Below are 15,217 nucleotides of genomic sequence, written 5' to 3' on the forward strand. Positions count from 1 at the left end.
TTTCTGCCTTAATTTCATTATTTATGCAAATGTCATTCAGTAGTAGATTGTTCAATTTCCATGCAGTTTTATGATTTTAAGTGAATTTCTTAATCTTGAGTTCTAATCTGATTGTGCTGTGGTCTAAGAAACTGTTATTATTTCAGTTATTTTGCATTTGCTGAGTAGTGTTTTACTTTCCAATGATGTGATCAATTTTAGAGTAAGTGCCATGAGGGAAAGAAAATAATGTATATCATTTTGCTTTGGGGTGGAGAGCTCTGTATATATCTATCAGGTCCACTTGATCTGGAGCTGAGTTCAGGTCCTGAATATCATTGTTAATTTTCTTTCACCATGATTTGTCTAATATTGTCAGCAGAGTGTAAAAGTCTCCCACTATTATTTTGTGGGAGACTAATTTTCTTTGAAGGTCTCTAAGAATTTGATTTATGAATCTGGGTGCTCCTGTATTGGGTGCATATATATTTAGGATAGTTAGCTGTTATTTTTGAATTAAATACTTTACCATTATATATTTATCTTTCTTTGATCTTTGCTGGCTTGAAGTCTGTTTTTTCAGAAACCAGGATTGCAACCCCTGCTTTTTTATGTTTTCCATTTGCTTGGTAAATTTTCCTCCATCCATTTATTTTGAGCCTATATGTTTCTTGGCATGTGAGATGGGTTTCTTGTAGACAATATAGCAATAGGTCTTGGTTCTTTATCCCACTTGTCATTCTGTGCCTTTTAATTGGGACATTTAGCCAATTTACATTTAAGGCTAGTGTTGTTAACTGTGTATTTGATCCTGTAGTCATGATGTTAGCTGGCTATTTTGCAGACTTGTTTATGTAGCTGCTTTATAATGATACTGGTCCGTGTACTTCAGTGTGTTTTTTGTGGTGGTTGGTAATGGTATTTCTCCCCCAATATTTAGTGCTTCTTCCAGGAACTCTTTCATGGCAGGTCTGGTGGTAATTAATTCCCTCAGCATTTGTTTGTCTGGAAAAGATCTTATTTCTCCTTCACATATTAAGCTTAGTTTGGCAAGATATGAAAATCTGGGTTGAAAATTATTTTCCTTAAGAATGTTGAATACTGACCCCCAATCTCTTCTGATTTGTTGAGTTTTTGCTGAGATGTTCACTCTTAGTCTGATGGGCTTTCCTTTGTAGGTGTCCTGGTCTTTCTCTCTGGCTTCCCTTAACATTTTGTCTTTCATTTCGACCTTGGAGAATCTGATGACTACTTGTCTTGTGAAAGATCTTCTCGTGGAGTATCTTACTGGGGTTCTCTGCATTTCCTGGCCTTTCTTGTTAGGTTGAAGAAGTTCTCCTGGATTATATCCTGAATTATGTTTATCAAATTGTTTCCACTCTCCCCATCCTTTTCAGGTACTCCAATTAGTCATAGGCTCTGTTTCTTTACATAATTCCATATTTCTTAGAACTTTTGTTCATTTCTTTTAATTATTTTGTCTCTATTCTTGTACATCTGTCTTATTTCATAAAGACAGTCTTCAAGCTCTGAGAATCTTTCCCCCAATTGGCCTATTATGCTATTAATACTTGTGATTGCATAGTGAAGTTCTTATAATGTGTTTCTCAGCTCTATCAAGTTGGTTGGTTTTGTTTCTCTAAACTAAAAATTTTGGCTCTCAGTTTCTGTATTGTTATATCATGATTCTTAGCTTCTTTGCCTTCAGTTACAAAATGTTCCTTTAGCTCAGCAAAGTTCGTTTTTATCCACATTCTAAAGCCTACTTATGTTATTTCAGCCATCTCAGCCTCAGCTCAGTTCTGAGCTCTTGCTGGAGAACTGTTGCAATCGTTTGGAGAAAAAAAGGGGCACTCTGGCTTTTTCAGTTTTCAGCATTTTTCCATTGATTCTTTCTCATCTTTGAGGGCTTATCTCCCTTCAATCTTTGAAGTTGCTGACCTTTGAATGGGTTTTTGTTGGATTGTTTTGTTGATGTTGTTGTTGTTTTCTGTTTATCTGTTTTTCTTTTAACAGTCCGGCCCCACTTCTGTAAAGCTGCTGCTGTTTGCGGGGGGCTTGCTCCAGACCCTAGTTGCCTCAGTTTTTCCTGTACCTGGAGATATCAGCAGTGAAGCCTGTGAAACAGCAAAGATGGAAGTTCACCCCTTCCTCTGGATGCTTCATCCCAGGGTGGTACTGATTTGTTGCTGGCACCAGTGTCCCTGTAGGAGGTGGCTTGAAACCGTGATTGGGAGGTCTCACCCATTCAGAAGGAACAATATTAGGGATTCACTTAGAGAAGCAGTTTGGCTGCTTTTTGGTAGAGTCGCTCTACTGTGTTGGGGATCTCTTCTGCCCCCAATCTGTTTGGGCTCTCCAAGGCCCACAGACTGGCTGAGAAGCCACAGCAGCCAAGTGACAGCCGCCCCTCCCCTGCCCCCACCAGGAAATCCATCCCAGGTAGAAATTAGAGCTCTGTAGGCCATAGAATATTGACAAGGGTGGCTTGAAGCCCTTGCTGGGAGAAACTGCCCCATGAGAAGGAGTGGATCTGTGTCTCACTTAAAAAAAACAGTCTGGCCACATCTTGATAAGACAGCCATGTTGTGCTGAAGAACCACCTTTGCCCCTGTCAGCTAGGACTCCCTAAAACCCACAGATTGGAACGGATAAGTCATTCGGTCAACCAAGGTGGTGGTCCTTCCCTCTCCTGGGCACTGTATCACAGGAAGAGATTAGAGCTCTATCTGTAGAATAAGTGCAATAGGGAGTCCTGCAGCAGAGATGGTGGCCCGACCCCCGACCCAGGGGTTCTATCCCATCTCAGGCAGGCCCCAACCTGTTGTTGCCGATGGCTGGTTGGAATTCCAAGCCAGCAGGTCTCATCTTGTCAGGTGTTGTGCAAGTGGGGCTCTCAGAACGATGCTTCTTGGCTCCCTGGATTCAGCCCCCTTCCTACTGGTATGTGTGGACCTCTCACCTTGCCTGAGTTGCAGACATGTTTGTTGGGGATCTCTAGGCCAAAGTATGTAAAGCTTCTGGGTCTCTATGTGTGCCTAAGCAGCAGCTCTGCCAAAACTCTACACAGCTCTGTGTGTTGGACCTAAGGCCCCGGTGGCATGGACTCACGAATTTATCTCCTGATCCATAGGTGCAAAGATCAGTGGGAAAAGCATGGATACCCGAGGTCACACAATGACTCACCACTTCCCTTGGCTGGGAGTTGGGGTTCCTTTGACTCTAGGTGGCTCCCCGGTGGGCCATCACCCCATCCTACTTTTCTTCAATCTCTGTGGATTCAGTTGTTTACCTGATCTGTCCCAATGTATATACCAAGATACTTCAGTTGCAGATGCTGTATTAACTCACCCCTTTCGTTCCTCTTCATGAATGTTACAGACCACAGTTACTTCTAATCAGTATTTTCACCCCCTCAGCTATATTTATATCAGATTAAAAATACTTTAAGTTTAAAACTTAAAGGGAAAAAATATATAATGATATAAGATTGAATTCATCAAGAGAGTGTATCACTTCTAACTATATATGTACCCAACATTGGAACACATAAATATATAAAGTAAACATTAACAGATAAGAAGGAAGATCTAGAGTACAATGCAATAATAATAGAGTATTCAATAACCCACTTTCAGCAATAGACAGACTGTCAGTCAGAAAATGATTGAGAAAACATTAAACTTAAACTACACTTGATACCATTAGAACCTAAAAGACATATACACAACATCCACACCAATAGCAGCAGACTACATATTCTCCTCAAGTGCACATGGAATATTCTCCAGGTTAGATCACCTGTTGGTCTACAAAACATGTCTAAATAGATTTTTTAAAATGGAAATCATATCAAGTATCATTTCCAACAACAATAGAATGAAACTAATAATCATTACCAGGAAGAATTTTGGAAAATTCACAAATACATGGAAATTTAAAAAACATGCTCCTGAACAACCAATGGGTAAGAAGAAATTAAAAGAGAAATTTAAAAATATCTTCAAACACACAAACATAAACACACAACATGCCAAATCTTAAGGGATGCAGCAAAAGCACTTCTAACAGGAAAGTTTACAGTGGTAAGAGTGTACTTCAAAAAATATTTCACTTAAATAGCCTAATATTACCCTCATCACAAATTTAGTACAAGAAAGGAAATAATAAAGATCTGAGCAGAAATAAATGACACGGAAATTTTTTAAAAATAGAAAAGACCAGTGTTACTGAGTTTATTTTAAGATAAAGTCTACAAACCTTTATCTGGACTGAAAAAAAATGAAAGTCAAATTTAGAAATCAGAAATGAAATGAAAAAAATTACAACCAATACGACAGCAATTAAAAAGGAACATAAGAGATTATTATGAATAATTATATGCCAAAAATTGGACAACGTTGAAGAAATGCATAAGTTCCTATAGAAATACAACTTACCAAGATTTAATTTTGAAGAAAGAGAAAATCCGAACATATCCATAACCGTGAATAAAAAGATTGAATTCCTAATAAAAAGTCACCCATCAAAGAAATGCCTAGGGCCTGATGGCTCTCTCTATATACAAATCACTCAATGTAATATGCTACATTAAGGGAATGAGGAACATAACCACATAATTATCTGAGTAGATACAGCAAAAGCATTTGATAAAATTCAGCATATCTTCATGATAAAAATTCTAAACAAATTAGGTATAAAAGGAAAATACCTCAACATAAAAAAGGCAATATATGCTAAACCCATAGATAATATTATTACATTCAATGAGGAAAAGTTGAAAGCTTTTCCTCTAAGATCAGGCACAAAACATAAAAGTGGACTTTCCATACTTCTATTCAACTGGGTACTGCAAGTCCTATTCAGAACAATTAGGACAGAAAAAGTAAATAAAAGGTATTCAATTGGGAAAGCAGTTCAATTGTCCCTAATTGTAGATGACAGACTCTTATATGTAGAAAACCCTTATGACTAAACAACAAAACTGTTAAAAACAGTAAGCAAATTTAGAATAGTTGCAGGATTCAAAATCAACATACAAAAATCAGTAGCACTTATATATACTAACAGCAAATTATCTGAAAAAAATCAAGAAAATAATCCCATTTACAATGGCTACAAAATACAAAATAAAAAAGAATAAATTTAACAAAAGAGGTAAAAAAGAAAAAAACAGTACTCTAAACTCCGTTAATTACTAGTAAAGGAAATTGAAAAAAATATGTAAATAAATGGGAAAATATCAGTTCTCCTGAAGGGGAATAATTAATATTGCTAAAATGTCCATACCACTTAAAGTCATCTATAGATTTATTACAATCTCTATTGATATTACAATAACATTATTTTAGAAATAAAAAAATACAATCCTAAAATTTATGTGAAAGCACAAAAGATCTAGAAGAGCCAAAGCAGTCTAGAAAAAAAGAACTGATGCCAGTTCTTCTTTGTAGGTTTGGTAGAATACAGCTGTAAATTTATCTGGTTCTGGGATTTCTTTTTTTTCCCCTGTGAGATTTTGTATTACTGATTCAATCTCACTACTCATTATTGGTCTGTTCAGGATTTCTATTTCTTCCTGATTTAATCTTGAGAGGTTGTATGTTTCCAGGAATTTAATCATATCCTATAGGTTTTGTAACTTATTGTTGTAGCTGTTCATAGAGATATCTGAAGATCTTTTGTATTTCTGTGGTATCAGTTGTTGTAATATCACCTTTTTCATTTCTGATAATGTTTATTTGAATCTTCTCTTTCCTCTTCTTGCTAAGTATAGCTAGTGATTTATCAATTTTGTTTGTCTTCCCAAAACACTAACTTTTTGTTTCATTAATTCTTTGTATTTTTTTACACTTCCATTTAGTTATTCTCTAGTCTTTGTTTATTATTATTATTACTATTATTATTATTTATTTTCGAGACAGATTCTCGCTCTGTCACCCAGGCTGGAGTGCAGTGGCACAATCTCGGCTCACTGCGAGCTCCACGTCCTGGGTTCACATCCTTCTCCTGCCTCAGCCTCCTGAGTAGCTGGGACTTCAGTTCCTGCCACCACGCCCGTCTAATTTTTTTGTATTTTTAGTAGAGATGGGGTTTCACAGTGTTAGCCAGGATGGTCTGGATCTCCTGACCTCGTGATCCGCTCGCCTCGGCCTCCCAAAATGGCTGGGGTTACAGGCGTGAGCCACAGTGACCGGCCCTTGTTAATTATTTTCTTCTCAGCTTTGTGTCTGTTCTTTTTTTTTTTTTTTTTTTTTTTCTTGTTTTTCTATTTCTGTGAGGTGCAAGATTTGAAGAGAAATTTTGTGACCTTTCTGTTTTTTTTTTTTATGTAGGCATTTAACAATATAAAATTCCCTCTCAGCACTGCTTTTACTATATCCCAGATGTTTTGATATGCTATATCTCAATCTTCATCTCTTTTTTTTCAAAAACTGTGTTACTTCCATCTTAATGTTTTTCATTGGCCCAAAGATTTATCAGGAATGTATGGTGTTATTTTCAAGTATTTGCGTAGTTTCAAGAGTTCCTGTTGATATTGATTTATAACTTTATTGTACTGTGGTCTGTAAAGATGCTTGATGTTATTTGAGATTTTTAAAAATGCTTTGAGACTTGTTTTGTGGTCTAACATATTGTCTATCTTGGAGAATGTTCTATGTGATGATGAGAAGAATGAGTATTCTGAGATTATCGGTAATATCTTCTGTAATTATGTTAACTACATTTGACCTTAAGTCCAACTGAAGATTAAGGTTTGTGTGGTTGTTGCTATTATTCTTGTTGTTGACTTTCTAGTTCAATAATCTGTATATTGGTGTTAGTGGAATTTTGATGTTCCCAGTCTTTATATCCAGTTATATTTGTTTTACGAATCTTTGTGCTTCAATGTTGGTTGCACATACATTTAGGATTGTTATATCCTCTTGTTGAATTGATTCTTTCATTATTACATGATATCATTCCTGATTTTTTTATTATTTTTTATTTGAAGTCTGTTTGATATCATTATAGTTACCCCCACTTGCATTTGATTTCTGTTTGCATGGACTATCTTTTCCTCTCGCTTTACTTTCAGTCTATACCTTAACCAGTAGGGTGAGGTTTTTAAGCAGCATAGAGTCGGTTCATGATTTGATTTTTTGTTTTTTTGTTTTTATCCGTTCTACTAATCTATATACTTTAGTTGGAAAACTTAATCCATTTATGTACAAGGTTAATATTGATATATAAGTTTTCATTCCTATTTGAATGTTATATATATCTAGTTGTTGTGTGGGTTCTTTGATGCTTTCTTTTCCTTCTGTCTTTTGGGTTTGATGAAGTTCTGTCATGTTTCCGTTTGATTTGTTTCTCTTCCTCCTTAGTGTAACTGTTTTACAAGACTGATGAGTTTTATACTTACTTGTGTTTTTATGATGATGAATATTAAACTTTAATTGATATATTGCATACTTCCAGCATTGTTATGCTATAATCTATTTGTATCTGGAGTTTAATTTCATTTTGATGAGACTTACTTTTTTTTCTTTTCCTCTTGAGGATGTGACTATAATGTATGTTGAGAAGGGCCATTTGGCTTTTCTTCTGGGTTTGTTCACTGGCAAAGTGTCTGTATGTATCCCTGGGTTAGACAGATATAGTGTGGTGCTTTTCTCAAATGCTGATTGTAGTAACAGTTGACTGAGCAGGTGAGCAGGCATATGGCCTTCCAAGAAACTGAGGTGGTAGAAGTCATGAGATGCTTATCTTGTTCCCAAGCACTGTGCATTTTTGTCATCAAATTTCATATTAGATTGAATAGGTTGACCTCCAGGTCAGTAGGTGGCACTTGTATGTAAGAGCTGATTGTGGTGGTAGCACTAGGTTTTACACTTGATCTTTGTTTACCAGGAGAAGCTCTCTGGTGTCTCGGGCAATGGATCAGTATTCAGGACATTTAGTTCGGTTAGACATTGCTGTTTATTTCTAGAACTATAAGAAATGCTTAAATCCTTTGAGTATTTCTTGTACTTCCAGTCTAGTGGTGAAAAATTCGATCAGTATTTACTTATCTGGAAAAGATTCTATTTCTCCTTCACTTATAAAGCTTACTGTTGCAGGACATGAAATTCATGATTGACAGTTTCCATAAGAACTCGTAAAATAGGACCCCATTTTTGTTGGGCTTTAAAGTTTCTGTTAAGAAACTGTAAATCTGGTGGGGATTTCTTTAAGTGTGACTAGACCCTTTTCTCTTGCTAATATTAGGATATTTTTCTTCACATTGACTTTAGACAGTCTGGTGAATATATGTCATGGTGAAATCCTTCTTGAAATGTATTTTGCTACTGTTTGTTGAGCCTCTTGTATCTGAATATCTAAATTTCTTGAAAGAATAGAAAAATTTATCATAAACTATTTAATTAAATAACTTTCTAAACTCTTTGCTTTTTCTTCACCCTCAGGAATAGCCATCACTTAAAAGTTTAGATGTTTTAAACTTTTAAAGTTTAGATGTTTTGAGTAGTCCCACACTACTCAAAAGCTTTCTTTATTCTTTTAAATTCTTTTTACTTTATTTGTGTTTGACTGAATTAATTCAAAAGACCTGCCTTCAAGTTCTGAGGTTCTCTTCTGCTTGATCTATTTTTGAAGTTTTCAACTGTATTCCGTAATTCCTTCAATGAATATTTTATTTCCAGAATTTCTGTTGGTTTTACTTTAAGATTATCACTCATATCCTGATTTGATTTTCTAAAGTCTATGAATTGCTTTCCGGATTCCTCTTGGATTTCATTGAGCTTCTTTAAAATTATTAATAATATTTTTTTAATTCTTTATCTGGCATTTTACAAATTTCCTATTTGTAGAATTCATTGTTAATAGTGAAATTTTTGAGGGCTGTCATATCAATCTGCTTTTGCATATTTCCAGGATTGCTACGATAGTTTCTTTGTATCAGGAATTTAATTTCATTTCAATAAGACTTTTTTTCCTCGCATCTATAGAATGTGACTATAATGTATGTTGAGAAAGGCTACTTGGATTTGCTTCTGAGTTTGTTCACTGGCATAGTGTCTGTATAATTCCCTTGGTTATAGATAGGCTTAGTGTGGTGCTTTTCTCAAGTGCTCATTGTAGTAGTAGTGGACTGAGCAAGTGAGTAGGCTTATGACCTTCTGAAAAGCTGAGGGGATAAGTCATGAGAAACTTATCTTGTCCCCAAGCGCTGTGCATTTTTATCAACAAATTTCATATTAGATTATATAGGTTGACCTCCAGGCCAGTAGGTGGCATTTGCATATAAGAGCTGATTGTTGTGTTAGCACCAGGGTTAATATTTGATCTTTATTTATCAAGGTAAGCCCTCTGGTGTCCCATGCAATGGATCAGCATTCAGGACATTCAGTTCAGTTAGACATTAGTGTTTACTTCTAGGATGCAATGTAGCTAAGAGTCATAGAGGACACCAGCTCTGCAGCTCAGCACCAAACCTCTGTGTCACCTGGCAGTGGCTTCAGCATGGAGTCTCTCCCCATTTCTCCAAACAACATTGCTCTCTAGCTGTCTTTGGCAAAAACATCACAGCTCTGTGCAGAAATGGGGAGAGCCCCACCCTTTGCATAAGTACAGGCCCAGAGGCAACAGCCCTAGAGTGGGGTTACAGTCATAATTCACAGCTCCAGATAGGATGATCTCTGAATCACTTGTCCCAATTTCTTGTGACAGCAGTAGTGGCTGTATTTGCAGCAGTGTGTGGAGGAAGTGTAAACGTTCTTCTCTACATGCCTGGGCTTTAGCACAGAGGTTGGTGGGATGGGATTTCATGCCTCTCCTTTATACCCAAGCACAGAGTTTTTGTACCTGTTGGATGCAGAGTCACCTCTCACAGCAACAAATTGGGAGTTATTTGGCACTGGAAAGTATGTTCCTTGGTTTCCTTTGTTTCAGGGTCTATCGGTTGGTTTACTGCAGTTTTCCTTCAATAGGGGTAGTACTCCCTGAGGGCTCTGTTACTAGGAATGCTGCATCTCCTTTGGAACTAACTAGCACTGTGCCAACACAATCCTCTGAGTGGGTAGTAGGAAATATCAGTGGGTGATCCTGATATTTGTAAATGGAAGGATTGATGCTCCCTAAGAATAATATAGTCCCCCAGTTTTTGCATCCTCCAATAGTGCCCTACTGCAGCTGCATGCAGCTGGGAGGAGAGTGAGCAACCCACCATGAGTTTGCAATCTGTTTGTAATGCCCTCAAGAAGTTTCCAAATCACAACCCACACTAGAGTCAGGATTCAAAATGGCAGAGGAGGCTCTCTCACAGTTTGGACACTGGAAGTCTGCAGCAGGGATGTGGAGAGCCAAAACACTCCCACTTACCTTTTCCACACAATGCCAAGTCCCTCTGGTTTCCTAGCCAATTTGTCAGCTGATTTTGCCTCTTACTTACTTCTTTTTCTGTGCCTTTGTTTTTGCTCAGGAGTTTTCTACTGAGTTTTAGTATTCTTTTCTTGATATTCTATTTCAAGTTAAGATCATCTATTTTGTAATTTTGGTTCATTTTTTTGAGGAGAACTGGTTTCCAAAGTCTCTAACAGGCCATTTTGAACCTTCTCTCTCATTACCTGTTTTTTTTTTTTTTTTTTTAATTAGTGGTTAACAGGTCTATTTTCAGCTGAAATTTATACTTATTTTTATATAAATATTAATTTTTGTATCATTAAATATCTGTTACAAATTTTGTATAATGATTTGCAACTCAATATCATATAACTATTAAAACCTTTTCCCTTCTTCATTGTTTATTTCTGAGATTTTAATTAAGCTCAGAGTTTTCTTTCAATCTCCCCTCAAAACACCTCATCTTTTACTGTGTTACTTTAATTTCATCTGGCCTACTAATATAAACTTCTTCTTTAGGAAGTGGGCTATGTACAAAAGCACAATCATCAAAGAACAAACCTGATCTTGAAATATCCCCACAACTACTGTTCAAAATCACTTGTGAGCCCTACAGACTCAGAAGAATAATGAATAAACACAATTGAACTTGTTTCAAACATTTTTCATGGTTTTAAATATTTTCATAGCAAAACAAACAAGCATTTTATGCACTTCCAGATTTGAACAGCTAATATTATAATTTCCAATTTTCAGTTAAAAATAGGCTGGACAAAATTATTGGACATGCTGGGACAGCACTTTTTCAAAAATATAATATTTTAGTTTTATCAAGTGATGGCCTTGTATTTTAAATTGTTGTTTGGCAAATGTAAGTCTAGTCATGCATATACACACACACACACACACACACATATATATATAAATTACTCACTTACAACTGTATATCTTAGACTTTTAAATACTATATTATTTCAAGCTTTTGTTTACAATGTACTAAAATAGTAATTATTTTCACATTTAAAACATTTCCTTGTGGGTCAGGGAGGTAATATGATTTGTAAGCTACAATCTAAAAATTAAACTTGTAAACAGGGAGTAGAAACCTCATTTTAGTAATCCTTTGACCATGTAATGAGATACTCTGTGTGGGGGGGGGGGAGGGGTTGGGGATATTTGTGAGAAATGGTTCAGAAAGAGAGAGAGAATATGGATTATTGATACTAGTGCTGAATTTGAAGTGCTTATCATTCTCTCCCCGAACTCCAGACTCTCACTCTTATATTTCGGATCCATTCTATAAACCATTTTAAAGAGTGTTCAAGGCCATAATTTCAACAAAGTCAAGCACAAGGGAATTAAGATAGCTTGTTCTGGGGGAAAAATGAAGATGCATAGGATGTTTTACTTTGGTCCCTGAATTATCAAATTAAATGTAATTAAATATCAATTTATAAATATGGGATACTTTCATAGTGCATACAATTACATGCTTCTGTATAATAATTTACTACAAAATACTTTATACAAAGGGTATGATACGTGCTTATACTATTGTTAACTTATAAAATAATTAGTATTTAAAATATACTAATCAGGAATCCAAATTTCAGAAGTGGTTAATACCAAATTCTTAAAATATTAAAATACATGTTTCTTATGAAGTTGTTTAATAATTAACTTACACAAATTTAAAAATGATATTTTAATGAAATAACTAATGTTCAATAAATGTGGTTATTTAGAAAGATCTTCTGGACTCCAGTGCTCTTACATTAATGAAATTTATAAATCTGGCAACACTACAACCAAATAGTGATGAAACAGAGATAGAATTCAAGAGCATTGTCTGGCCCTGGGTTTCTTGCATAATATAAGTCTCTGTTCCTGTTCTGATTCTGGAGGCATAGACATTATTGTACAGAAATATGTTTTCAGTTTACTTGTGTAGGATCTTAGGAGTAGAGATTACTAGGTTGTATGACAATATTAATATTTTATATAATAATATAATATTAAATTGTTTAAAAATCTTTTTTTAATGCCTACAATGTTTTACATAGCTATTATGTAATAGCATAGCAATCAATATGATGACTCCATTTTCTCCAAATCACATGGCCATGAATTAAAAATATTCACAAATAGTTTTAGAATTCTGGATAAATTAGGCAGTGAGAGAGAAATATGCCTCAAATTGTTTACTACTCAATTTTTAAAGGCTATAAATAGCTCCAAAGGCAAAAAAATTCTCCAGATTCTGAAGAATCAGTAATGTTTTAAACAAAAAAGTCATAAATGTGTATTTTAGTCCTCCATTATTTTAGTCCATGAAATAAATTCCTGCTCTACTTCATATTGGCTTGGTAATCTTTATGAACAAATCAGCTTTTCAATAAGCGCCCTAAAAGTTTTATCTTTAATCCAATGGTACAAACTCCAAAGTTATCAGACACCTATATTCAAGATTATGTTACTTTTTGAGAAGGATCAAAGCAACACAACAATTGTGGATGAAAAATGTCTTGGGATAGATATAGTTAAAGACACAATTGACAAGAAAATCTGGTTATTTCTGTAGCATATAACAATTTTACATTATAATCATAATTATTGCTGACAATGTAACCCAAAGGAAGTTAAACACCAACTCAGGTTTGGCAATGCTTCCTTTATAACTCTAACATGCAAATAAACTCAAAATATCTTTCTTGAACTTCAGGGAATTCAGTATCCAAAAAAAGTTAGTTTGAGGTCAAAAAGGCTGATTTTAGAACTTGAATATTTGCTCTTGGAAATCTTGTCAAATATCAAAGTTTTAAGACACTTGAAATCACAAAAGAGGATCACAAGTCACTATAAAATAATTGTTTATTTAACTCAACTGGTAAAACAAAATGTTTACCCTTTTGTTTTGAAACTAAGCCTTCTATCTATAATATATATTATATAATATAATAATATAATATATAATATATAATATTATATTATATAATATATAATTTTATAATATTATGATATAATATATAATATATTATACACAAATAATATATAATATATAAATAATATATATTATTTAATATATAAATAAATAATATATTTATATATATTATATAATATAAATATGAAAAACTCAGAGGGGAAAAATAACAAATACAAATTATAAGCATTAACAATTAAATGGGAATCTAAACCCAATTTTTCTCTTACTCAGTTTACCTTGGAGGCTGCAATGTTATCTAGTTCCTAAGAAACACACATGATAAATATTTTGTTCCTGATACACAAATTGATGTCTTTAAGTTTACTAATACCAGTATACATTTTGTGAAGTTAAGAAATTCACTTTAGTACATGACGAGTAAGTACTTTAGTGCTAATTCTATCTAGCTAGAATAGCAAATACAGTGTGAATCCATGCAAGCATGTATGTTAAATTTGGCTCCATACTAAATCTGGCTTCATGATTAACTATACTAAAAAAAGAATTGCCAAATTGTTAATGTATTTCTTTACAATATTTCTTATTTTGCCTTCATCAAGCCTAAGAGCTTTAACTATTAGCAACGTTAATTAGCCAAATTCTTCCAATTTCCTATCAGGTTTTAAAGAATATTTTGATATTTAAATTGAGTCAAGTTTTTATTTTCTCTGTTGCATAAAGATATACACATACAGAAACAGAAAAAACAAACTACATATGGCTTACACAGTCCATCTGTGACATGCTTGGACTTTCTATTTTGTCATAAATTTTCTTTTTATTTAAGAAAAACCAGTCATTTGACTTTAGGACAAGCATTTACTGTACAAAATCCTTTCTCATACAATATTATTTTATTTTCTGTATAACTTTCCTTACCAAAAACACATCTTCATATACATAACTTTCTTCACATCTTTCTCCTCTAATTAGTGGTTTCATTTCTACCTTATTTTATAAATAACCTGTTCCATGATTTGAATTAACTTTTAGATAATTTCTGAATTAGATAAAATTGTTAATTTCATCAATAAGGACACATCTTCTTTGGTGCATCTTATATATATAATTATATATTAACTATAATTCTTATTCTTAATAACTATAAATTTTAATGAAAACTAGGAAGCAAGTAATTTGAAACTGTCTACCAGATATTAATATTTTATCAATGAAAATAATTCCATAATTTTTAGAAAAATATTTTTCCATATTGTATCCTTTCTTAATTGGCAATGACCCAGGCATCCAATAAACATCAAAAACATTGTATGTACTCAATTCTTTGACTTTAAATGTTTACTTCTGAAAACAGAAATATTAGGCACAGCAAGTCATCATTTAAAATTATTTTCTTCTTAACCGTTTTTTAATAGCTAGCAAACATCAAGTGCTCAACTAAGTCAAAACATTACAGTTAAATGCATAGATGTTTTTGCTGATAACTCAGAAGTTTCATTGTTTTTATTAACCTAAAAACATTAATTTAGTCTCATTCATCAAAGAAGGTACACAAACTAAGATCATTTTATTTTCACTGGGTTTATAGTTTTGTAACCTTCTATGCCTAACCCTGATACATCAAAATACCTAGCCGAGGTAAAGATAAAACACAGACAAAAATGTATTATAACATTTCTAAGACCTTTCTATTTTTATCTTACCAAAAATTTTAAAGCCAGCTTGTGTATTAAATATTTACTTAAGTCATGTGAACTTAAAACTTGCTTGAACTTATTTATGAGTGCTTTTCTATTTATCAGCCAATTTGGTACACCCTGTGAACACAATACCTACCATCCAGAGACATAAACACACATACAAAGATCCAGTGGATTTTACCTTGGAATTCTAGCCATAAAATAGCAACAC

The sequence above is a fragment of the Macaca mulatta genome, chromosome 3 (genome assembly GCF_049350105.2).
Source record: "Macaca mulatta isolate MMU2019108-1 chromosome 3, T2T-MMU8v2.0, whole genome shotgun sequence".
Classification (NCBI taxonomy): domain Eukaryota; kingdom Metazoa; phylum Chordata; class Mammalia; order Primates; family Cercopithecidae; genus Macaca; species Macaca mulatta.